A 25,000-nucleotide genomic window follows, 5' to 3' on the forward strand; every position below is an offset into this window, starting at 1 on the left:
ACCCCAAATCCTAACCCTAACCCCAAATCCTAACCCTAACCCCAACCATAACCCTAACCTTAACCCTAACCCCAACCACAAGGAACCCCAACGGGGTCTCGCAATAATAATTCAAATACACATGGTGGTACTTACCTGGCATCTGTGGGACGTCGGGGATGGGACTCGGGAAGGACAGTGCACAACACGTCCCTGGCCTAGGCTAGGACGTGGATCTTTGTGGAAATCCTAACCAGCCAGTGCCTCCCGGGTCCTGTCTGGATGTTAGACGGTGCCAGCACGTATCCCCTATCCATGTTTCTCTTGATGGGCATGTGAATTTGGCCGAGAAAATACTGACATGCCTAAAAGGTGAAAGAAAATTTAAAAGGATAACAATAAATACTCAAAAAGGAAAATAAAGGGAAAGTGGTTATTACCTATTCATAAGCAAGCCAAGATTGGGGTTATAAACCATAAATGTCCGTTGGAATTATTTAAATATTTGGTAAAATTCAAGAGATTAATGGCAACCCATTCACTCCAATACAAAAAGAAAAAGAAAAAAAACTGTAAGGGGACATATGAAAAATTGAAAATACATTCTATAGAAAATTCCAAATGGCATTTAAGAAACATGTTAAAGCATCCAAATGATCAAATTTTATAATTTTAGTCATTTTTTATAACCAATTTTAGCCCATTCAACTCAATGGAAAATGCAATGTGCTTAGTCATTCTCTAACCAGGAAGGGGAGGGGCCTTCCTAAGGGTATAAATAGAACACAGGCTCAAACACAGGCACACATGCATGGATTCTCCTGCCATCCAGCGTTCATTTCTCAAAAGTCTATTTCTAGACTGAAGAAAGCTCTGTCCAGCGTTCAGCTCCTAAAAAGTCTATTCCTAGACGGTAGGAAGCTTTAGTATATTTTGTGGTTTTGTTTTAAGCAAGAGCCAGCATTTATATTCCAAAAGTCTATTTTTAGACTGAGGAGATTTTTGAAACCACTAAAGAAAATTTTGCAATTCGTACCACTTTAAATCCCAAATCTAAAAATTGTGTTTATCTCATTTATTGTATTAAATGTCAAGCCCAGTATGTGGGGGAGACGAAAAACTCCATAGCCACACGCATGAACCAACACAGGTACAATATTAAAAGAAAAAGAGAAACCGATACACACGTGGTACAGCACTTTATCCAACATGGCCCGGAAGCGTTAAGGGTCACTGGCCTCCAGTGCAACCCCGCTTGGACCTCCACACAGCGTAAAGCATGGGAGATTAAATGGATCTCACGGTTGGGCTCCAAATTTCCTGGGGGACTTAATAATTGAGAGGGGTTTTATCCCCAATCCCAACCTTAATCCCGAACCCTAACCAAAAAACCCTAAATCCTAACTTTAACCACAAACCCTAATCATAACCCTAACCTTAACCCTAATCCCAACCCCAATCATAACCCTAACCTTAACCCTAACCCCAACCCTAATAAACCCCAACGGAGGGTTACACGGAGGGTCTCGCAATAATAATCCAAATACACATGGGAGCTTAATCCCAAACCCTAACCAAAAAAAACCCCTAAATCCTAATTTTAACCCCAAATCCTAATCATAACCCTAACCTTAACCCCAAATCCTAACCCTAACCCCAAATCCTAACCCTAACCCCAACCATAACCCTAACCTTAACCCTAACCCCAACCACAAGGAACCCCAACGGGGTCTCGCAATAATAATTCAAATACACATGGTGGTACTTACCTGGCATCTGTGGGACGTCGGGGATGGGACTCGGGAAGGACAGTGCACAACACGTCCCTGGCCTAGGCTAGGACGTGGATCTTTGTGGAAATCCTAACCAGCCAGTGCCTCCCGGGTCCTGTCTGGATGTTAGACGGTGCCAGCACGTATCCCCTATCCATGTTTCTCTTGATGGGCATGTGAATTTGGCCGAGAAAATACTGACATGCCTAAAAGGTGAAAGAAAATTTAAAAGGATAACAATAAATACTCAAAAAGGAAAATAAAGGGAAAGTGGTTATTACCTATTCATAAGCAAGCCAAGATTGGGGTTATAAACCATAAATGTCCGTTGGAATTATTTAAATATTTGGTAAAATTCAAGAGATTAATGGCAACCCATTCACTCCAATACAAAAAGAAAAAGAAAAAAAACTGTAAGGGGACATATGAAAAATTGAAAATACATTCTATAGAAAATTCCAAATGGCATTTAAGAAACATGTTAAAGCATCCAAATGATCAAATTTTATAATTTTAGTCATTTTTTATAACCAATTTTAGCCCATTCAACTCAATGGAAAATGCAATGTGCTTAGTCATTCTCTAACCAGGAAGGGGAGGGGCCTTCCTAAGGGTATAAATAGAACACAGGCTCAAACACAGGCACACATGCATGGATTCTCCTGCCATCCAGCGTTCATTTCTCAAAAGTCTATTTCTAGACTGAAGAAAGCTCTGTCCAGCGTTCAGCTCCTAAAAAGTCTATTCCTAGACGGTAGGAAGCTTTAGTATATTTTGTGGTTTTGTTTTAAGCAAGAGCCAGCATTTATATTCCAAAAGTCTATTTTTAGACTGAGGAGATTTTTGAAACCACTAAAGAAAATTTTGCAATTCGTACCACTTTAAATCCCAAATCTAAAAATTGTGTTTATCTCATTTATTGTATTAAATGTCAAGCCCAGTATGTGGGGGAGACGAAAAACTCCATAGCCACACGCATGAACCAACACAGGTACAATATTAAAAGAAAAAGAGAAACCGATACACACGTGGTACAGCACTTTATCCAACATGGCCCGGAAGCGTTAAGGGTCACTGGCCTCCAGTGCAACCCCGCTTGGACCTCCACACAGCGTAAAGCATGGGAGATTAAATGGATCTCACGGTTGGGCTCCAAATTTCCTGGGGGACTTAATAATTGAGAGGGGTTTTATCCCCAATCCCAACCTTAATCCCGAACCCTAACCAAAAAACCCTAAATCCTAACTTTAACCACAAACCCTAATCATAACCCTAACCTTAACCCTAATCCCAACCCCAATCATAACCCTAACCTTAACCCTAACCCCAACCCTAATAAACCCCAACGGAGGGTTACACGGAGGGTCTCGCAATAATAATCCAAATACACATGGGAGCTTAATCCCAAACCCTAACCAAAAAAAACCCCTAAATCCTAATTTTAACCCCAAATCCTAATCATAACCCTAACCTTAACCCCAAATCCTAACCCTAACCCCAAATCCTAACCCTAACCCCAACCATAACCCTAACCTTAACCCTAACCCCAACCACAAGGAACCCCAACGGGGTCTCGCAATAATAATTCAAATACACATGGTGGTACTTACCTGGCATCTGTGGGACGTCGGGGATGGGACTCGGGAAGGACAGTGCACAACACGTCCCTGGCCTAGGCTAGGACGTGGATCTTTGTGGAAATCCTAACCAGCCAGTGCCTCCCGGGTCCTGTCTGGATGTTAGACGGTGCCAGCACGTATCCCCTATCCATGTTTCTCTTGATGGGCATGTGAATTTGGCCGAGAAAATACTGACATGCCTAAAAGGTGAAAGAAAATTTAAAAGGATAACAATAAATACTCAAAAAGGAAAATAAAGGGAAAGTGGTTATTACCTATTCATAAGCAAGCCAAGATTGGGGTTATAAACCATAAATGTCCGTTGGAATTATTTAAATATTTGGTAAAATTCAAGAGATTAATGGCAACCCATTCACTCCAATACAAAAAGAAAAAGAAAAAAAACTGTAAGGGGACATATGAAAAATTGAAAATACATTCTATAGAAAATTCCAAATGGCATTTAAGAAACATGTTAAAGCATCCAAATGATCAAATTTTATAATTTTAGTCATTTTTTATAACCAATTTTAGCCCATTCAACTCAATGGAAAATGCAATGTGCTTAGTCATTCTCTAACCAGGAAGGGGAGGGGCCTTCCTAAGGGTATAAATAGAACACAGGCTCAAACACAGGCACACATGCATGGATTCTCCTGCCATCCAGCGTTCATTTCTCAAAAGTCTATTTCTAGACTGAAGAAAGCTCTGTCCAGCGTTCAGCTCCTAAAAAGTCTATTCCTAGACGGTAGGAAGCTTTAGTATATTTTGTGGTTTTGTTTTAAGCAAGAGCCAGCATTTATATTCCAAAAGTCTATTTTTAGACTGAGGAGATTTTTGAAACCACTAAAGAAAATTTTGCAATTCGTACCACTTTAAATCCCAAATCTAAAAATTGTGTTTATCTCATTTATTGTATTAAATGTCAAGCCCAGTATGTGGGGGAGACGAAAAACTCCATAGCCACACGCATGAACCAACACAGGTACAATATTAAAAGAAAAAGAGAAACCGATACACACGTGGTACAGCACTTTATCCAACATGGCCCGGAAGCGTTAAGGGTCACTGGCCTCCAGTGCAACCCCGCTTGGACCTCCACACAGCGTAAAGCATGGGAGATTAAATGGATCTCACGGTTGGGCTCCAAATTTCCTGGGGGACTTAATAATTGAGAGGGGTTTTATCCCCAATCCCAACCTTAATCCCGAACCCTAACCAAAAAACCCTAAATCCTAACTTTAACCACAAACCCTAATCATAACCCTAACCTTAACCCTAATCCCAACCCCAATCATAACCCTAACCTTAACCCTAACCCCAACCCTAATAAACCCCAACGGAGGGTTACACGGAGGGTCTCGCAATAATAATCCAAATACACATGGGAGCTTAATCCCAAACCCTAACCAAAAAAAACCCCTAAATCCTAATTTTAACCCCAAATCCTAATCATAACCCTAACCTTAACCCCAAATCCTAACCCTAACCCCAAATCCTAACCCTAACCCCAACCATAACCCTAACCTTAACCCTAACCCCAACCACAAGGAACCCCAACGGGGTCTCGCAATAATAATTCAAATACACATGGTGGTACTTACCTGGCATCTGTGGGACGTCGGGGATGGGACTCGGGAAGGACAGTGCACAACACGTCCCTGGCCTAGGCTAGGACGTGGATCTTTGTGGAAATCCTAACCAGCCAGTGCCTCCCGGGTCCTGTCTGGATGTTAGACGGTGCCAGCACGTATCCCCTATCCATGTTTCTCTTGATGGGCATGTGAATTTGGCCGAGAAAATACTGACATGCCTAAAAGGTGAAAGAAAATTTAAAAGGATAACAATAAATACTCAAAAAGGAAAATAAAGGGAAAGTGGTTATTACCTATTCATAAGCAAGCCAAGATTGGGGTTATAAACCATAAATGTCCGTTGGAATTATTTAAATATTTGGTAAAATTCAAGAGATTAATGGCAACCCATTCACTCCAATACAAAAAGAAAAAGAAAAAAAACTGTAAGGGGACATATGAAAAATTGAAAATACATTCTATAGAAAATTCCAAATGGCATTTAAGAAACATGTTAAAGCATCCAAATGATCAAATTTTATAATTTTAGTCATTTTTTATAACCAATTTTAGCCCATTCAACTCAATGGAAAATGCAATGTGCTTAGTCATTCTCTAACCAGGAAGGGGAGGGGCCTTCCTAAGGGTATAAATAGAACACAGGCTCAAACACAGGCACACATGCATGGATTCTCCTGCCATCCAGCGTTCATTTCTCAAAAGTCTATTTCTAGACTGAAGAAAGCTCTGTCCAGCGTTCAGCTCCTAAAAAGTCTATTCCTAGACGGTAGGAAGCTTTAGTATATTTTGTGGTTTTGTTTTAAGCAAGAGCCAGCATTTATATTCCAAAAGTCTATTTTTAGACTGAGGAGATTTTTGAAACCACTAAAGAAAATTTTGCAATTCGTACCACTTTAAATCCCAAATCTAAAAATTGTGTTTATCTCATTTATTGTATTAAATGTCAAGCCCAGTATGTGGGGGAGACGAAAAACTCCATAGCCACACGCATGAACCAACACAGGTACAATATTAAAAGAAAAAGAGAAACCGATACACACGTGGTACAGCACTTTATCCAACATGGCCCGGAAGCGTTAAGGGTCACTGGCCTCCAGTGCAACCCCGCTTGGACCTCCACACAGCGTAAAGCATGGGAGATTAAATGGATCTCACGGTTGGGCTCCAAATTTCCTGGGGGACTTAATAATTGAGAGGGGTTTTATCCCCAATCCCAACCTTAATCCCGAACCCTAACCAAAAAACCCTAAATCCTAACTTTAACCACAAACCCTAATCATAACCCTAACCTTAACCCTAATCCCAACCCCAATCATAACCCTAACCTTAACCCTAACCCCAACCCTAATAAACCCCAACGGAGGGTTACACGGAGGGTCTCGCAATAATAATCCAAATACACATGGGAGCTTAATCCCAAACCCTAACCAAAAAAAACCCCTAAATCCTAATTTTAACCCCAAATCCTAATCATAACCCTAACCTTAACCCCAAATCCTAACCCTAACCCCAAATCCTAACCCTAACCCCAACCATAACCCTAACCTTAACCCTAACCCCAACCACAAGGAACCCCAACGGGGTCTCGCAATAATAATTCAAATACACATGGTGGTACTTACCTGGCATCTGTGGGACGTCGGGGATGGGACTCGGGAAGGACAGTGCACAACACGTCCCTGGCCTAGGCTAGGACGTGGATCTTTGTGGAAATCCTAACCAGCCAGTGCCTCCCGGGTCCTGTCTGGATGTTAGACGGTGCCAGCACGTATCCCCTATCCATGTTTCTCTTGATGGGCATGTGAATTTGGCCGAGAAAATACTGACATGCCTAAAAGGTGAAAGAAAATTTAAAAGGATAACAATAAATACTCAAAAAGGAAAATAAAGGGAAAGTGGTTATTACCTATTCATAAGCAAGCCAAGATTGGGGTTATAAACCATAAATGTCCGTTGGAATTATTTAAATATTTGGTAAAATTCAAGAGATTAATGGCAACCCATTCACTCCAATACAAAAAGAAAAAGAAAAAAAACTGTAAGGGGACATATGAAAAATTGAAAATACATTCTATAGAAAATTCCAAATGGCATTTAAGAAACATGTTAAAGCATCCAAATGATCAAATTTTATAATTTTAGTCATTTTTTATAACCAATTTTAGCCCATTCAACTCAATGGAAAATGCAATGTGCTTAGTCATTCTCTAACCAGGAAGGGGAGGGGCCTTCCTAAGGGTATAAATAGAACACAGGCTCAAACACAGGCACACATGCATGGATTCTCCTGCCATCCAGCGTTCATTTCTCAAAAGTCTATTTCTAGACTGAAGAAAGCTCTGTCCAGCGTTCAGCTCCTAAAAAGTCTATTCCTAGACGGTAGGAAGCTTTAGTATATTTTGTGGTTTTGTTTTAAGCAAGAGCCAGCATTTATATTCCAAAAGTCTATTTTTAGACTGAGGAGATTTTTGAAACCACTAAAGAAAATTTTGCAATTCGTACCACTTTAAATCCCAAATCTAAAAATTGTGTTTATCTCATTTATTGTATTAAATGTCAAGCCCAGTATGTGGGGGAGACGAAAAACTCCATAGCCACACGCATGAACCAACACAGGTACAATATTAAAAGAAAAAGAGAAACCGATACACACGTGGTACAGCACTTTATCCAACATGGCCCGGAAGCGTTAAGGGTCACTGGCCTCCAGTGCAACCCCGCTTGGACCTCCACACAGCGTAAAGCATGGGAGATTAAATGGATCTCACGGTTGGGCTCCAAATTTCCTGGGGGACTTAATAATTGAGAGGGGTTTTATCCCCAATCCCAACCTTAATCCCGAACCCTAACCAAAAAACCCTAAATCCTAACTTTAACCACAAACCCTAATCATAACCCTAACCTTAACCCTAATCCCAACCCCAATCATAACCCTAACCTTAACCCTAACCCCAACCCTAATAAACCCCAACGGAGGGTTACACGGAGGGTCTCGCAATAATAATCCAAATACACATGGGAGCTTAATCCCAAACCCTAACCAAAAAAAACCCCTAAATCCTAATTTTAACCCCAAATCCTAATCATAACCCTAACCTTAACCCCAAATCCTAACCCTAACCCCAAATCCTAACCCTAACCCCAACCATAACCCTAACCTTAACCCTAACCCCAACCACAAGGAACCCCAACGGGGTCTCGCAATAATAATTCAAATACACATGGTGGTACTTACCTGGCATCTGTGGGACGTCGGGGATGGGACTCGGGAAGGACAGTGCACAACACGTCCCTGGCCTAGGCTAGGACGTGGATCTTTGTGGAAATCCTAACCAGCCAGTGCCTCCCGGGTCCTGTCTGGATGTTAGACGGTGCCAGCACGTATCCCCTATCCATGTTTCTCTTGATGGGCATGTGAATTTGGCCGAGAAAATACTGACATGCCTAAAAGGTGAAAGAAAATTTAAAAGGATAACAATAAATACTCAAAAAGGAAAATAAAGGGAAAGTGGTTATTACCTATTCATAAGCAAGCCAAGATTGGGGTTATAAACCATAAATGTCCGTTGGAATTATTTAAATATTTGGTAAAATTCAAGAGATTAATGGCAACCCATTCACTCCAATACAAAAAGAAAAAGAAAAAAAACTGTAAGGGGACATATGAAAAATTGAAAATACATTCTATAGAAAATTCCAAATGGCATTTAAGAAACATGTTAAAGCATCCAAATGATCAAATTTTATAATTTTAGTCATTTTTTATAACCAATTTTAGCCCATTCAACTCAATGGAAAATGCAATGTGCTTAGTCATTCTCTAACCAGGAAGGGGAGGGGCCTTCCTAAGGGTATAAATAGAACACAGGCTCAAACACAGGCACACATGCATGGATTCTCCTGCCATCCAGCGTTCATTTCTCAAAAGTCTATTTCTAGACTGAAGAAAGCTCTGTCCAGCGTTCAGCTCCTAAAAAGTCTATTCCTAGACGGTAGGAAGCTTTAGTATATTTTGTGGTTTTGTTTTAAGCAAGAGCCAGCATTTATATTCCAAAAGTCTATTTTTAGACTGAGGAGATTTTTGAAACCACTAAAGAAAATTTTGCAATTCGTACCACTTTAAATCCCAAATCTAAAAATTGTGTTTATCTCATTTATTGTATTAAATGTCAAGCCCAGTATGTGGGGGAGACGAAAAACTCCATAGCCACACGCATGAACCAACACAGGTACAATATTAAAAGAAAAAGAGAAACCGATACACACGTGGTACAGCACTTTATCCAACATGGCCCGGAAGCGTTAAGGGTCACTGGCCTCCAGTGCAACCCCGCTTGGACCTCCACACAGCGTAAAGCATGGGAGATTAAATGGATCTCACGGTTGGGCTCCAAATTTCCTGGGGGACTTAATAATTGAGAGGGGTTTTATCCCCAATCCCAACCTTAATCCCGAACCCTAACCAAAAAACCCTAAATCCTAACTTTAACCACAAACCCTAATCATAACCCTAACCTTAACCCTAATCCCAACCCCAATCATAACCCTAACCTTAACCCTAACCCCAACCCTAATAAACCCCAACGGAGGGTTACACGGAGGGTCTCGCAATAATAATCCAAATACACATGGGAGCTTAATCCCAAACCCTAACCAAAAAAAACCCCTAAATCCTAATTTTAACCCCAAATCCTAATCATAACCCTAACCTTAACCCCAAATCCTAACCCTAACCCCAAATCCTAACCCTAACCCCAACCATAACCCTAACCTTAACCCTAACCCCAACCACAAGGAACCCCAACGGGGTCTCGCAATAATAATTCAAATACACATGGTGGTACTTACCTGGCATCTGTGGGACGTCGGGGATGGGACTCGGGAAGGACAGTGCACAACACGTCCCTGGCCTAGGCTAGGACGTGGATCTTTGTGGAAATCCTAACCAGCCAGTGCCTCCCGGGTCCTGTCTGGATGTTAGACGGTGCCAGCACGTATCCCCTATCCATGTTTCTCTTGATGGGCATGTGAATTTGGCCGAGAAAATACTGACATGCCTAAAAGGTGAAAGAAAATTTAAAAGGATAACAATAAATACTCAAAAAGGAAAATAAAGGGAAAGTGGTTATTACCTATTCATAAGCAAGCCAAGATTGGGGTTATAAACCATAAATGTCCGTTGGAATTATTTAAATATTTGGTAAAATTCAAGAGATTAATGGCAACCCATTCACTCCAATACAAAAAGAAAAAGAAAAAAAACTGTAAGGGGACATATGAAAAATTGAAAATACATTCTATAGAAAATTCCAAATGGCATTTAAGAAACATGTTAAAGCATCCAAATGATCAAATTTTATAATTTTAGTCATTTTTTATAACCAATTTTAGCCCATTCAACTCAATGGAAAATGCAATGTGCTTAGTCATTCTCTAACCAGGAAGGGGAGGGGCCTTCCTAAGGGTATAAATAGAACACAGGCTCAAACACAGGCACACATGCATGGATTCTCCTGCCATCCAGCGTTCATTTCTCAAAAGTCTATTTCTAGACTGAAGAAAGCTCTGTCCAGCGTTCAGCTCCTAAAAAGTCTATTCCTAGACGGTAGGAAGCTTTAGTATATTTTGTGGTTTTGTTTTAAGCAAGAGCCAGCATTTATATTCCAAAAGTCTATTTTTAGACTGAGGAGATTTTTGAAACCACTAAAGAAAATTTTGCAATTCGTACCACTTTAAATCCCAAATCTAAAAATTGTGTTTATCTCATTTATTGTATTAAATGTCAAGCCCAGTATGTGGGGGAGACGAAAAACTCCATAGCCACACGCATGAACCAACACAGGTACAATATTAAAAGAAAAAGAGAAACCGATACACACGTGGTACAGCACTTTATCCAACATGGCCCGGAAGCGTTAAGGGTCACTGGCCTCCAGTGCAACCCCGCTTGGACCTCCACACAGCGTAAAGCATGGGAGATTAAATGGATCTCACGGTTGGGCTCCAAATTTCCTGGGGGACTTAATAATTGAGAGGGGTTTTATCCCCAATCCCAACCTTAATCCCGAACCCTAACCAAAAAACCCTAAATCCTAACTTTAACCACAAACCCTAATCATAACCCTAACCTTAACCCTAATCCCAACCCCAATCATAACCCTAACCTTAACCCTAACCCCAACCCTAATAAACCCCAACGGAGGGTTACACGGAGGGTCTCGCAATAATAATCCAAATACACATGGGAGCTTAATCCCAAACCCTAACCAAAAAAAACCCCTAAATCCTAATTTTAACCCCAAATCCTAATCATAACCCTAACCTTAACCCCAAATCCTAACCCTAACCCCAAATCCTAACCCTAACCCCAACCATAACCCTAACCTTAACCCTAACCCCAACCACAAGGAACCCCAACGGGGTCTCGCAATAATAATTCAAATACACATGGTGGTACTTACCTGGCATCTGTGGGACGTCGGGGATGGGACTCGGGAAGGACAGTGCACAACACGTCCCTGGCCTAGGCTAGGACGTGGATCTTTGTGGAAATCCTAACCAGCCAGTGCCTCCCGGGTCCTGTCTGGATGTTAGACGGTGCCAGCACGTATCCCCTATCCATGTTTCTCTTGATGGGCATGTGAATTTGGCCGAGAAAATACTGACATGCCTAAAAGGTGAAAGAAAATTTAAAAGGATAACAATAAATACTCAAAAAGGAAAATAAAGGGAAAGTGGTTATTACCTATTCATAAGCAAGCCAAGATTGGGGTTATAAACCATAAATGTCCGTTGGAATTATTTAAATATTTGGTAAAATTCAAGAGATTAATGGCAACCCATTCACTCCAATACAAAAAGAAAAAGAAAAAAAACTGTAAGGGGACATATGAAAAATTGAAAATACATTCTATAGAAAATTCCAAATGGCATTTAAGAAACATGTTAAAGCATCCAAATGATCAAATTTTATAATTTTAGTCATTTTTTATAACCAATTTTAGCCCATTCAACTCAATGGAAAATGCAATGTGCTTAGTCATTCTCTAACCAGGAAGGGGAGGGGCCTTCCTAAGGGTATAAATAGAACACAGGCTCAAACACAGGCACACATGCATGGATTCTCCTGCCATCCAGCGTTCATTTCTCAAAAGTCTATTTCTAGACTGAAGAAAGCTCTGTCCAGCGTTCAGCTCCTAAAAAGTCTATTCCTAGACGGTAGGAAGCTTTAGTATATTTTGTGGTTTTGTTTTAAGCAAGAGCCAGCATTTATATTCCAAAAGTCTATTTTTAGACTGAGGAGATTTTTGTTTTTTTGTTTTTAACAAAATCCAACTTTTGCTTTCCAAAAGTCTATTTCTGGACTGAAGGAAGTTAGGGTTGTTCTTGACTAAACAAAATCTAGCATTTATTTTTCAAAAAGTCTATCCTTAGACTAAACAGAAAACTATCCATTCAAAAAGTTTTGTGGTCTCTCACTGGCATCTTGTGGCCAAACCGTGTTACTACATCGAAAATTATCATCAAACCCAAATACATTTAAAACATACTGGTTATTTCTATATATTTATTTATTTACTTTTATTTATTTATTTATTTTTATCTCTAGCAAGCCAACGCCTGAAGAAGGTACATACTGTACCGAAACGTCGCGACTGGCTTGCCCCCCCTCTTTTTTTCCCCCCTTTTTTTTCATACTTGTTTTATACAGAGTTTATTTTTCTTCTTTTTCCTCCTTCTTCTTTTCCACAACATGAGTGAGTGGACGGTGGTACAGCGGGGCAGGTCCCGTCGAGGCCTTAGGCAGTGGTACCATAACCCACGTTATATTGAATATAGATCCCCATTCAACCAAAAGGAACAGAAAAAGACTCGTAACCCTTATTATTCAGTTAATAGGTTTGCGGTCTTAACTGATAAAGGGAACTACTCACGGAGTGTCTCTAGGGGCAGAACTCAATATAGAGACACCTCTAATCAAATGACTAAGGGGAGATGGGCAGCAACAACTCCTATTAAAAACAACACAAACAATACACCAATCACTGACCGGGATAGGCAGAACATCAAATTGATATATAGCCTCATCCGTTCGATCCATCATTTAAGCAAGGTTTCGACTTCTTTGAGCCCCACGCGTCAACCACCATCTTTACAAAGGATCACTGAAACCTTGTGCACGATCATAAAGCCGGCCTCTCCTTCAGAGCCTACTCAACTACTATTAGAGGGTAATGCGAGGAACTGGCTCTATAACACCAACTTGATTTTGGAAGAACATTATAAACAAAATATAGACTCTCTCTTGGAGAAATTAAAGAGGGAGATCAGGGGCAATTGGCACCCTCTGTTTGACACGGCCACTAGGTGGGCTACTCGCAATTATGGCAAAAAGCTGCAAAGAGCCACCCTTGACCAGGCCCAAGCAGAACTGGCCTCCTCGCTGAAGGATCGTGCAAATGAGAGCAAGATGTCCACTCTATCCAGAGGTGTTGAACGGGGCGCGTGTAAAACGACATCGGTCACGGAAGTGACACTGAGCCAGTTCTCGGAGGAGGACTTTCCGCCCCTTCCCAGGAGGGATGCTGCCACCTCCCCGCTCCCAGACAATACCTGGGACAGCACTCCTGCACCTAAATCGCCCCGCAGGTCTCGGCCTAAACAAAGAAACCCCAATGTCATAGAGGAGACTTGCACGCAATGGTGTGAGATCGTTTCGGATCCTCCACCTACGGTTCAAAGAGTCTCGCACCCACAACCTCTGCGTGAGCCTCCCGAGGTGCACACAAACAATGTAGTGGCAATGGTTCATGAACCTCCTCCGTTAGATTCGTTCCAACAAATGGAACAGGAGGAACTTCCTATCTCGGATCCTCCACTCACGGTTCGAAGCGCCTCACACCCACAACCTCTGCGTGAGCCTCCCGAGGTGCACACAAACAATGTAGGGGCAATAGTTCATGAACCTCCTCCGTCAGACTTGTCCCAACAAATGGAACAGGAGGAACTGCTCATCTCGCTCATAGATGAGGAATCGGATGAGGAGGCACCCACAAGGATGTCTCTCACGCCGGTCACAGGCAGGCTGGACAATGTCACAAATATTTCTTCACCCATCAGCACAAGTCGTAACATAGATCTTGTTCCTGAAGCTGGTCTGGAGTGGTGGAAGCCACCGCAACAAAGGTTCAGACCCACTAGACATCTGAAAACAAATAGGAAATTACAGGATTGGAATCTCACAATCAGCAAAAAATGGTTAATCATAGGGGACTCTAATCTCGGCAGGATATTAGAATATCATATTCCAGATCTGCAGATTGACAGTTTCCCAGGGGCAACCTTTGCACATGCAGCAAACATCATATTACATGCGGTTCTTAATTGCAGAGTCGAAAAAGTCATTTTGGCATTCGGCATTAACCACAGGGGCCAACTCATAGACAAAACGGCCCTAAAACAGTTGCAAAGGGCCATTAACCAGGCCAGAGAGACTTTCGTTGCCACAAGAATTTGGATTCCTCTGGTCAATTACTCCAAAACTCTGGATCCGGTCCAAAAACGCAGAATGGACAAACTCAATGAGTCCATTAAAAAGGCGTCTAATTACATCCCATTGCTCCCAGACCCTCTATTCGAGACTCTGGACGACGGCATCCATTGGACCCCAAAGACCGCTCAAGTCATGTTGAATCACTGGACGTCATTCTTAAACCTGTAAACCCCATAATCCCAGCGGCACTGGAGGGGGCTGACAAATCGGTCTTAAATTTATCACACTCTTTTACCCTGAATCGGGAACAACTCAATTTGCTTCAGAAAGGCCTGACGTTTATTCCGACAGTAGACCTACATAAAGATCAGAAGTCCCAGTTGAGTAACGATCTACAGACTTTTCACCGCCAAATCAAATTAAATTCGTATTACGAGATTAAAAAGAACAACTATCGGCCCATCCCTTTTACCCCTAAATCGGATTGGACACCTAAGTTTTCTCAACTCCCCTTGGTCATTAAAAAATATACGGTAGCTAATAATTATGCCTTAAAAACCCTTAACTGGAACTCTAGGGATTTATGTAATTTATCTCGTGGGGAGGTTAAAACACTCAGGCAATTGAGTCAGAATCGTGACATTGTCATTAAACCTGCAGATAAGGGAAGTACTGTGGTCATATTGGATAAGAGCCAATATGTTTGGGAGGCTAAGAGACAACTGACTAACTCGGAGTATTACGTCAAACTCCCTAAACCTATTTATTTGGAGACCCTATCCATGATCCGGGACATAGTGGACCGGCTCTGTGAAAATAAATACCTAAATAGGAAACAGGGCCAATATCTTTTAGGACAAGACAACCCCAGACAGAGGAGTTTTTATCTATTGCCCAAAATCCATAAAGACCCAAAAACGTGGAGTGTCCCTTTCGAAATTCCCCCCGGACGTCCCATAGTTTCGGACTGCGGGAGTGAGACGTATCGAGTGGCCGAATACATCGAACATTTTCTTCACCCCGTTTCGATCAAACACCCCAGCTACATTAAAGATACTTATGATTTCATTGATAAGATCAGGGAGGCCCGGATCCCCACAGAAGCCTTTTTGTTTACGATTGATATCGAGAGTTTATATACTAACATTGAAACTGAGTCAGGCCTCAGAGCTGTACGGGAATGGTTTAATCGATACCCCGACAGCAAAAGACCCGATGATGTAATTCTGCAACTTTTGGAAATTAACCTTACACGCAACGACTTTGAATTTGATTCTGAATGCTATCTGCAGATCAAGGGAACAGCAATGGGCAAGCGATTCGCACCGTCCTATGCCAATATTTACATGGCGGCGTGGGAGGAAACGGCCTTGGCGGTCAACCCTGTGAAACCGAAATACTACTTTAGGTTTTTGGATGACATATGGGGTGTCTGGGAAGATACAAAGGAGAACTTTGAGGTTTTTGCTCAAGGTCTCAATAACCATCACCCCTCGATTAAAATCAAATACCAACTCGCTAAAGATTCGGTTAATTTCCTTGATACAGTAACGTTTAAGGGCCCTGATTTCTACAGCACCGGGATTTTGGATACGAAAGTTTATTTTAAAGAAACAGACACCCATGCATTGCTACATAAGAGTAGTTTTCACCCAAAACATACCTTCAGGGGTGTAGTAAAGTCCCAATTGCTGAGATTTCAGAGAATCTGTTCCAGGCAAGAAGACTTTTGGAAAGCCACAGTTACCTTATTCAGAGCACTAAGATTTAGGGGTTACTCACGGTCCTTCCTCCGGAATGTCCTCAAAACCTTTCGGCAGGTCAAGGCCAGGGACGATAAGGAAATAATCCCCTTCATCACCACCTTTTCAGGGATCAGTAGGGAGCTAAACACAAAAGTCAAGGCCAATTTTGACAAAATTATCAAAAGCTCTACGGCACTCAAAAATTACAAAATAATATCGGCTTTCCGGAGAAACCAAAACTTGGGGGATTGGTTAGTCCATAGCAGATTAAAGCCCACATTGGTTTTGAGGGAAACTCAGCATTGTCCTGAGTTCAGGCACAGGGGTTGGGTTTCCAATAAAACCACTAAAGAAAATTTTGCAATTCGTACCACTTTAAATCCCAAATCTAAAAATTGTGTTTATCTCATTTATTGTATTAAATGTCAAGCCCAGTATGTGGGGGAGACGAAAAACTCCATAGCCACACGCATGAACCAACACAGGTACAATATTAAAAGAAAAAGAGAAACCGATACACACGTGGTACAGCACTTTATCCAACATGGCCCGGAAGCGTTAAGGGTCACTGGCCTCCAGTGCAACCCCGCTTGGACCTCCACACAGCGTAAAGCATGGGAGATTAAATGGATCTCACGGTTGGGCTCCAAATTTCCTGGGGGACTTAATAATTGAGAGGGGTTTTATCCCCAATCCCAACCTTAATCCCGAACCCTAACCAAAAAACCCTAAATCCTAACTTTAACCACAAACCCTAATCATAACCCTAACCTTAACCCTAATCCCAACCCCAATCATAACCCTAACCTTAACCCTAACCCCAACCCTAATAAACCCCAACGGAGGGTTACACGGAGGGTCTCGCAATAATAATCCAAATACACATGGGAGCTTAATCCCAAACCCTAACCAAAAAAAACCCCTAAATCCTAATTTTAACCCCAAATCCTAATCATAACCCTAACCTTAACCCCAAATCCTAACCCTAACCCCAAATCCTAACCCTAACCCCAACCATAACCCTAACCTTAACCCTAACCCCAACCACAAGGAACCCCAACGGGGTCTCGCAATAATAATTCAAATACACATGGTGGTACTTACCTGGCATCTGTGGGACGTCGGGGATGGGACTCGGGAAGGACAGTGCACAACACGTCCCTGGCCTAGGCTAGGACGTGGATCTTTGTGGAAATCCTAACCAGCCAGTGCCTCCCGGGTCCTGTCTGGATGTTAGACGGTGCCAGCACGTATCCCCTATCCATGTTTCTCTTGATGGGCATGTGAATTTGGCCGAGAAAATACTGACATGCCTAAAAGGTGAAAGAAAATTTAAAAGGATAACAATAAATACTCAAAAAGGAAAATAAAGGGAAAGTGGTTATTACCTATTCATAAGCAAGCCAAGATTGGGGTTATAAACCATAAATGTCCGTTGGAATTATTTAAATATTTGGTAAAATTCAAGAGATTAATGGCAACCCATTCACTCCAATACAAAAAGAAAAAGAAAAAAAACTGTAAGGGGACATATGAAAAATTGAAAATACATTCTATAGAAAATTCCAAATGGCATTTAAGAAACATGTTAAAGCATCCAAATGATCAAATTTTATAATTTTAGTCATTTTTTATAACCAATTTTAGCCCATTCAACTCAATGGAAAATGCAATGTGCTTAGTCATTCTCTAACCAGGAAGGGGAGGGGCCTTCCTAAGGGTATAAATAGAACACAGGCTCAAACACAGGCACACATGCATGGATTCTCCTGCCATCCAGCGTTCATTTCTCAAAAGTCTATTTCTAGACTGAAGAAAGCTCTGTCCAGCGTTCAGCTCCTAAAAAGTCTATTCCTAGACGGTAGGAAGCTTTAGTATATTTTGTGGTTTTGTTTTAAGCAAGAGCCAGCATTTATATTCCAAAAGTCTATTTTTAGACTGAGGAGATTTTTGTTTTTTTGTTTTTAACAAAATCCAACTTTTGCTTTCCAAAAGTCTATTTCTGGACTGAAGGAAGTTAGGGTTGTTCTTGACTAAACAAAATCTAGCATTTATTTTTCAAAAAGTCTATCCTTAGACTAAACAGAAAACTATCCATTCAAAAAGTTTTGTGGTCTCTCACTGGCATCTTGTGGCCAAACCGTGTTACTACATCGAAAATTATCATCAAACCCAAATACATTTAAAACATACTGGTTATTTCTATATATTTATTTATTTACTTTTATTAGGGGCCAAGCAGCGAAGCTGGCGAAGGCCCCTAATGAGTTTGTCGGTTTTCTTATTATTATTATTATTATTATTATTCAACTTTCTTCTCCTATGGGAAGTCAATGGCAGCCCATAGAACCACACATAGGAAAATGCTCAAATTTGGCACACACATTGGAGACAGTCTCAGCATTCCCCACAACAATTTTTAGGTCCCCAGCCCCAACCCTCTAGCGCCACCAGCAGGTCAAAGTTGCAGGTACATTTCTGCTTGTAACTTTTGAACCGTTGGTCCGATTTTCAAAAACTTGGTATCCCTGGAATCCTTGGGTCAAGACGAATCCAAAGCACCCCATGACGTCATTTTCCGCCCATATAGTTTTCCCGCCATTTTGAATTTTGTGAAAATCACTTAAAATGCTTCTCCTCCCTCAATTTTGGACCAATTTCTCCCAAACTTGGTAGATGGCAACTTTGGACTAAGCTGCACAAGAAACTTACCCGGTTTTTAGAATTTCATAAGCGTTTGGCCGTGGCAGCCAATCAAAATTGGCGGCGCAGACGCCAAACAGGAAGTGTGCTCATATTTCGGCCGCCCTTTGGCGTATCTTAACGAAACTTGGTGAGTTTATGCCATACCCCTCGATGAAGGACCCCAAAAAATTTGGAACAAATTGGCTGCTAGGGGGCGCTATAACTAGGAAAAATGTCTTTTGGCTCATATCTCATGATGAGTTTTGGCTAGAAACAAAATTCCACTGCCTATGGAATCCTTGGGTCAAGTCGAATCTATCGCACCCTATGACGTCATATTCTGCCTTGAGGATTTTCCGCCATTTTGAATTTTGTTAAAATCAATGAAATTCTATGGAAACCCATAGAACCGTCTGACGACAGGTTTTCAAATTTGGCACACTGATTCTAGGCTGCCTCACGGTTCTTGTCAGCAAATTTCAACTCAGCATCTCAAACTCTCTAGCGCCAACAACAGGTCAAAGTTGCAAGTACATTTCTGCTTGTTACTTTTGAACCGTATGTCTGATCGTCAAAATCTTAGTATGGCTGGAATCCTTGGGTCAACCCGAATCCAACGCACCCTATGGCGTCATATTCCGCCTGGTATATTTTCCGCCATTTTGAATTTTGTGAAAATCAATTAAAATGCTTCTCCTCCCTCAATTTTTGACCAATTCCTTCCAAACTTGGTACATGGCAACTTTGGACTAAGCTGCACTAAAAACTTACCCGGTTTTTCGAATTTCATAAGCGTTTGGCCGTGGCTGCCAATCAAATTTGGCTGTGCAGACGCGAAACAGGAAGTGTGCTCATATCTCGGCAGCCCTTTGACCTTTCTTAACCAAACTTGGTGGGATTATGCACCACCCCTCCAAAATGGCCCATACCACATTTGGTGCACATTGGCCATTAGGGGGCGCTATAACTTTCCAAAATGTGTTTTGGCTCTTACATCATTGAGCTCATATCTCAGCAGTCTTTTAGCACAGACACACACACACACACACACACCTAGTACACTGGAAGTAATTTCAGCCATCACAGTCAATCGAATTTGACGGTGAAGCCGTGCATGCCTCTAACCGTCTGGTTGGAGGTACATTCCTGCTTGTAAACACTTCCTGTGCGTGCCTATGACCGTCTGCCTGGTCAGTTCTTTCTGTTGCCATGGCAACTTAGGCTGGGTCACACTGCTTGGCCCCGGATTGCTGCTTGCAGCTATATTTATTATTATTATTATTCAACTTTCTTCTCCTATGGGATGTCAATGGCAGCCCATAGAACCACACATAGGAAAATGCTCAAATTTGGCACACACATTCTAGACAGTCTCAGCATTCCCCACAACAATTTTTAGGTCCCCAACCCCAACCCACTAGCGCCACCAGCAGGTCAAAGTTGCAGGTACATTTCTGCTTGTAACTTTTGAACCGTTGCTCCGATTTTCAAAAACTTGGTATCCCTGGAATCCTTGGGTCAAGACGAATCCAAAGCACCCCTTGACGTCATTTTCCGCCCATATAGTTTTCCCGCCATTTTGAATTTTGTGAAAATCAATTAAAATGCTTCTCCTCCCTCAATTTTTGACCCATTTGTCCCAAACTTGGTAAATAGCAACTTTGGACTAAGCTGCACAAGAAACTTACCCGGTTTTTAGAATTTCATAAGCGTTTGGCCGTGGCAGCCAATCAAAATTGACGGCGCAGACGCCAAACAGGAAGTGTGCTCATATTTCGGCCGCCCTTTGGCGTATCTTAACGAAACTTGGTGAGATTATGCCCCACCCCTCCATGAAGGAACACAAGAAAATTCGAACAAATTGGCTGCTAGGGGGCGCTATAACTAGGAAAAATGACTTTTGGCTCATATCTCATGATGCGTTTGGGCTAGAAACAAAATTCCACTGCCTCTGGAATCCTTGCGTCACGACAAATCTATGGCACCCTATGACGTCATATTCTGCCTTGAGGATTTTCCGCCATTTTGAATTTTGTTAAAATCAATGAAATTCAATGGCAACCCATAGAACCGTCTGACGACAGGTTTTCAAATTTGGCAGACTGATTCTAGGCTGCCTCAAGGTTCTTGTCAGCAAATTTCAACTCACCACCTCAAACTCTCTAGCGCCACCAACAGGTCAAAGTTGCATGTACATTTCTGCTTGTTACTTTTGAACCATACGTCTGATCGTCAAAATCTTAGTATCGCTTGAATCCTTGGGTCAAACCGAATGCAACGCAACCCTATCTCGTCATATTCTGCCTTGTATATTTTCCGCCATTTTGAATTATGTGAAAATCAATTAAAATGCTTCTCCTCCCTCAATTTTTGACCAATTCCTTCCAAACTTGGGACATGGCAACTTTGGACTAAGCTGCACAAAAAACTTACCCGGTTTTTCGAATTTCATAAGCATTTGGCCGTGGCTCCCAATCAAACTTGGCGGTGCAGATGCGAAACAGGAAGTGTGCTCATATCTCGGCAGCACTTTGACCTTTCTAAACCAAACTTGGTGGGATTATGCCCCACCCCTCCATAAGTGCCCATACCACATTTGGTGCACTTTGGCCATTAGGGGGCGCTATAACTTTCCAAAATGTGTTTTGGCTCATATATAATTGAGCTCATATCTCAGCAGTCTTTTAGCACACACACACACACACACACACACACCTAGTACACTTGAAGTAATTTCAGCCATCACACTCAATCGAATTTGACGGTGAAGCCGTGCATGCCTCTACCCATCTGGTTGGAGGTACATTTCTGCTTGTAAACACTTCCTGTGCGTGCCTATGACCGTCTGCCTGGTCAGTTCTTTCTGTTGCCATGGCAACTTAGGCTGGGTCACCCTGCTTGGCCCCGCATTGCTGCTTGCAGCTATATTTAGGGGCCAAGCAGCGAAGCTGGCGAAGGCCCCTAATGAGTTTGTCGGTTTTCTTATTATTATTATTATTATTATTATTATTATTATTCAACTTTCTTCTCCTATGGGATGTCAATGGCAGCCCATAGAACCACACATAGGAAAATGGTCAAATTTGGCACACACATTCTAGACAGTCTCAGCATTCCCCACAACAATTTTTAGGTCCCCACCCCCAACCCTCTAGCGCCACCAGCAGGTCAAAGTTGCAGGTACATTTCTGCTTGTAACTTTTGAACCTTTGGTCCGATTTTCAAAAACTTGGTATCCCTGGAATCCTTGGGTCAAGACGAATCCGAAGCACCCTATGACGTCATTTTCCGCCCATATAGTTTTCCCGCCATTTTGAATTTTGTGAAAATCACTTAAAATGCTTCTCCTCCCTCAATTTTGGACCAATTTCTCCCAAACTTGGTAGATGGCAACTTTGGACTAAGCTCCACAAGAAACTTACCCGGTTTTTAGAATTTCATAAGCGTTTGGCCGTGGCAGCCAATCAAAATTGGAGGCGCAGACGCCAAACAGGAAGTGTGCTCATATTTCGGCCGCCCTTTGGCGTATCTTAACCAAACTTGGTGGGTTTATGCCCCACCCCTCCATGAAGGACCCCTAAGAATTTGGAACAAATTGGCTGCTGGGGGGCGCTATAACTAGGAAAAATGTCTTTTGACTCATATCTCATGATGCGTTTTGGCTAGAAACAAAATTCCACTGCCTATGGAATCCTTGGGTCAAGACGAATCTATCGCACCCTATGACGTCATATTCTGCCTTGAGGATTTTCCGCCATTTTGAATTTTGTTAAAATCAATGAAATTCTATGGAAACCCATAGAACCGTCTGACGACAGGTTTTCAAATTTGGCACACTGATTCTAGGATGGCTCAAGGTTCTTGTCAGCAAATTTCAACTCACCACCTCAAACTCTCTAGCGCCAACAACAGGCCAAAGTTGCATGTACATTTCTGCTTGTTACTTTTGAACCGTATGTCTGATCGTCAAAATCTGTGTATCGCTGGAATCCTTGGGTCAAAACGAATCCAACGCATCCTATGCCGTCATATTCCGCCTTGTATCTTTTCCGCCATTTTGAATTATGTGAAAATCAATTAAAATGCTTCTCCTCCCTCAATTTTTGACCAATTCCTTCCAAACTTGGTAGATGGCAATGTTGCACTAAGCTGCACTAAAAACTTACCCGGTTTTTCGAATTTCATAAGCGTTTGGCCGTGGCTGCCAATCAAACTTGGATGTGCAGACGCGAAACAGGACGTGTGCTCATATCTCGGCAGCCCTTTGATCTTTCTTAACCAAACTTGGTGGGATTATGCCCCACCCCTCCATAAGTGCCCATACCACATTTGGTGCACTTTGGCCATTAGGGGGCGCTATAACTTTCCAAAATGTGTTTTGGCTCATATATAATTGAGCTCATATCTCAGCAGTCTTTTAGCACACACACACACACACACACACACACACACACACACACACACACACACACCTAGTACACTTGAAGTAATTTCAGCCATCACAGTCAATCGAATTTGACAGTGAAGCCGTGCATGCCTCTAACCATCTGGTTGGAGGTACATTTCTGCTTGTAAACACTTCCTGTGCGTGCCTATGACCGTCTGCCTGGTCAGTTCTTTCTGTTGCCATGGCAACTTAGGCTGGGTCACACTGCTTGGCCCCGCATTGCTGCTTGCAGCTATATTTATTAGGGGCCAAGCAGCGAAGCTGGCGAAGGCCCCTAATGTGTTTGTAGGTTTTCTTATAGTTATTAGGGGCCAAGCAGCGAAGCTGGCGAAGGCCCCTAATGAGTTTGTCGGTTTTCTTATTATTATTATTATTATTATTGGGGGCCAAGCAGCAAAGCTGCGAAGGCACCCATAGTGATTCTATTGTTTCTTATTATTATTATTATTATTATTCAGTCCACTTCCGCCTCTGCAAGTCTATGGCAGCCCATAGAACCGTCTGGTAAAAAGTTGTGAAATTTGGCACACTGATTCTAGACACTCTCAACATTCCTCTCACCAAATTTCAGGCCTCTACCTCAAACCCGTTAGCGCCACCAACAGGTCAAAGTCCCAGGTACATTTCTGCTTGTAACTTTTGAACCGTTGGTCTGATTTTCAAAAACTTGGTATCCCTGGAATCCTTGGGCCAAGACGAATCCAACGCACCCCATGACGTCATTTCCCGCCCATATATTTTTCCCGCCATTTTGAATTTTGTGAAAATCAATTAAAATGTTTCAACTCCCTCAATTTTTTACCAATTTCTCCCAAACTTGGAAGATAGCATAATTGGACCAACCTGCACAAAAGTTATACCCGGTGATTTGAATTTCACAAGCGTTTGGCCGTGGCAGCCAATCAAACTTGGCTGCAAAGATGCGAAACAGGAAGTGTGCTCATTTCTCGGCCACCCTTTGGCGTATCTTAACGAAACTTGGTGCCTTTATGCAGCACCCCTCCCGAAAGGGCCCCAAAAAATTTGGAACAAATTGGCTGCTAGGGGGCGCTATAACTAGGAAAAATGTCTTTTGGCTCATATCTCATGACTCGTTTTGGCTAGAAACAAAATTCCACTATGGCAGGAATCCTTGGCTCAACACGAATCCATCGCACCCTATGACGTCATATTCTGCCTTGAGGATTTTCCGCCATTTTGAATTTTGTTAAAATCAGTGAAATTCTATGGCAACGCATAGAACCGTCTGACTAGAGGTTTTTAAACTTGGCACACTGATTCTAGGCTCCCTCAAGGATCTTGTCACCAAATTTCAACTCAGCACCTCAAACTCTCTAGCGCCACCAACAGGTCAAAGTTGCAAGTACACTTCTGCTTGTTACTTTTGAACCATACGTCTGATCATCAAAATCTTAGTATCGCTGGAATACTTGGGTCACCACGAATCCAGGGGCCCTGTCTCGTCATATTCCACCCAGGAGATTTTCCGCCATTTTGAATTATGTGAAAATCAATTAAAATGCTTCTCCTCCCACAATTTTTGAAGAATTTCTCCGAAACTTGGTACATGGCAACTGGGGACTAAGCTGCACAAGAAACATACCCGGTTTTTAGAATTTCTTAAGCGTTTGGCCGTGGCAGCCAATCAAATTTGGCTGGCAGATG

The sequence above is a fragment of the Neoarius graeffei genome, chromosome 15 (genome assembly GCF_027579695.1).
Source record: "Neoarius graeffei isolate fNeoGra1 chromosome 15, fNeoGra1.pri, whole genome shotgun sequence".
In the NCBI taxonomy this organism is placed as follows: Eukaryota; Metazoa; Chordata; class Actinopteri; order Siluriformes; family Ariidae; genus Neoarius; species Neoarius graeffei.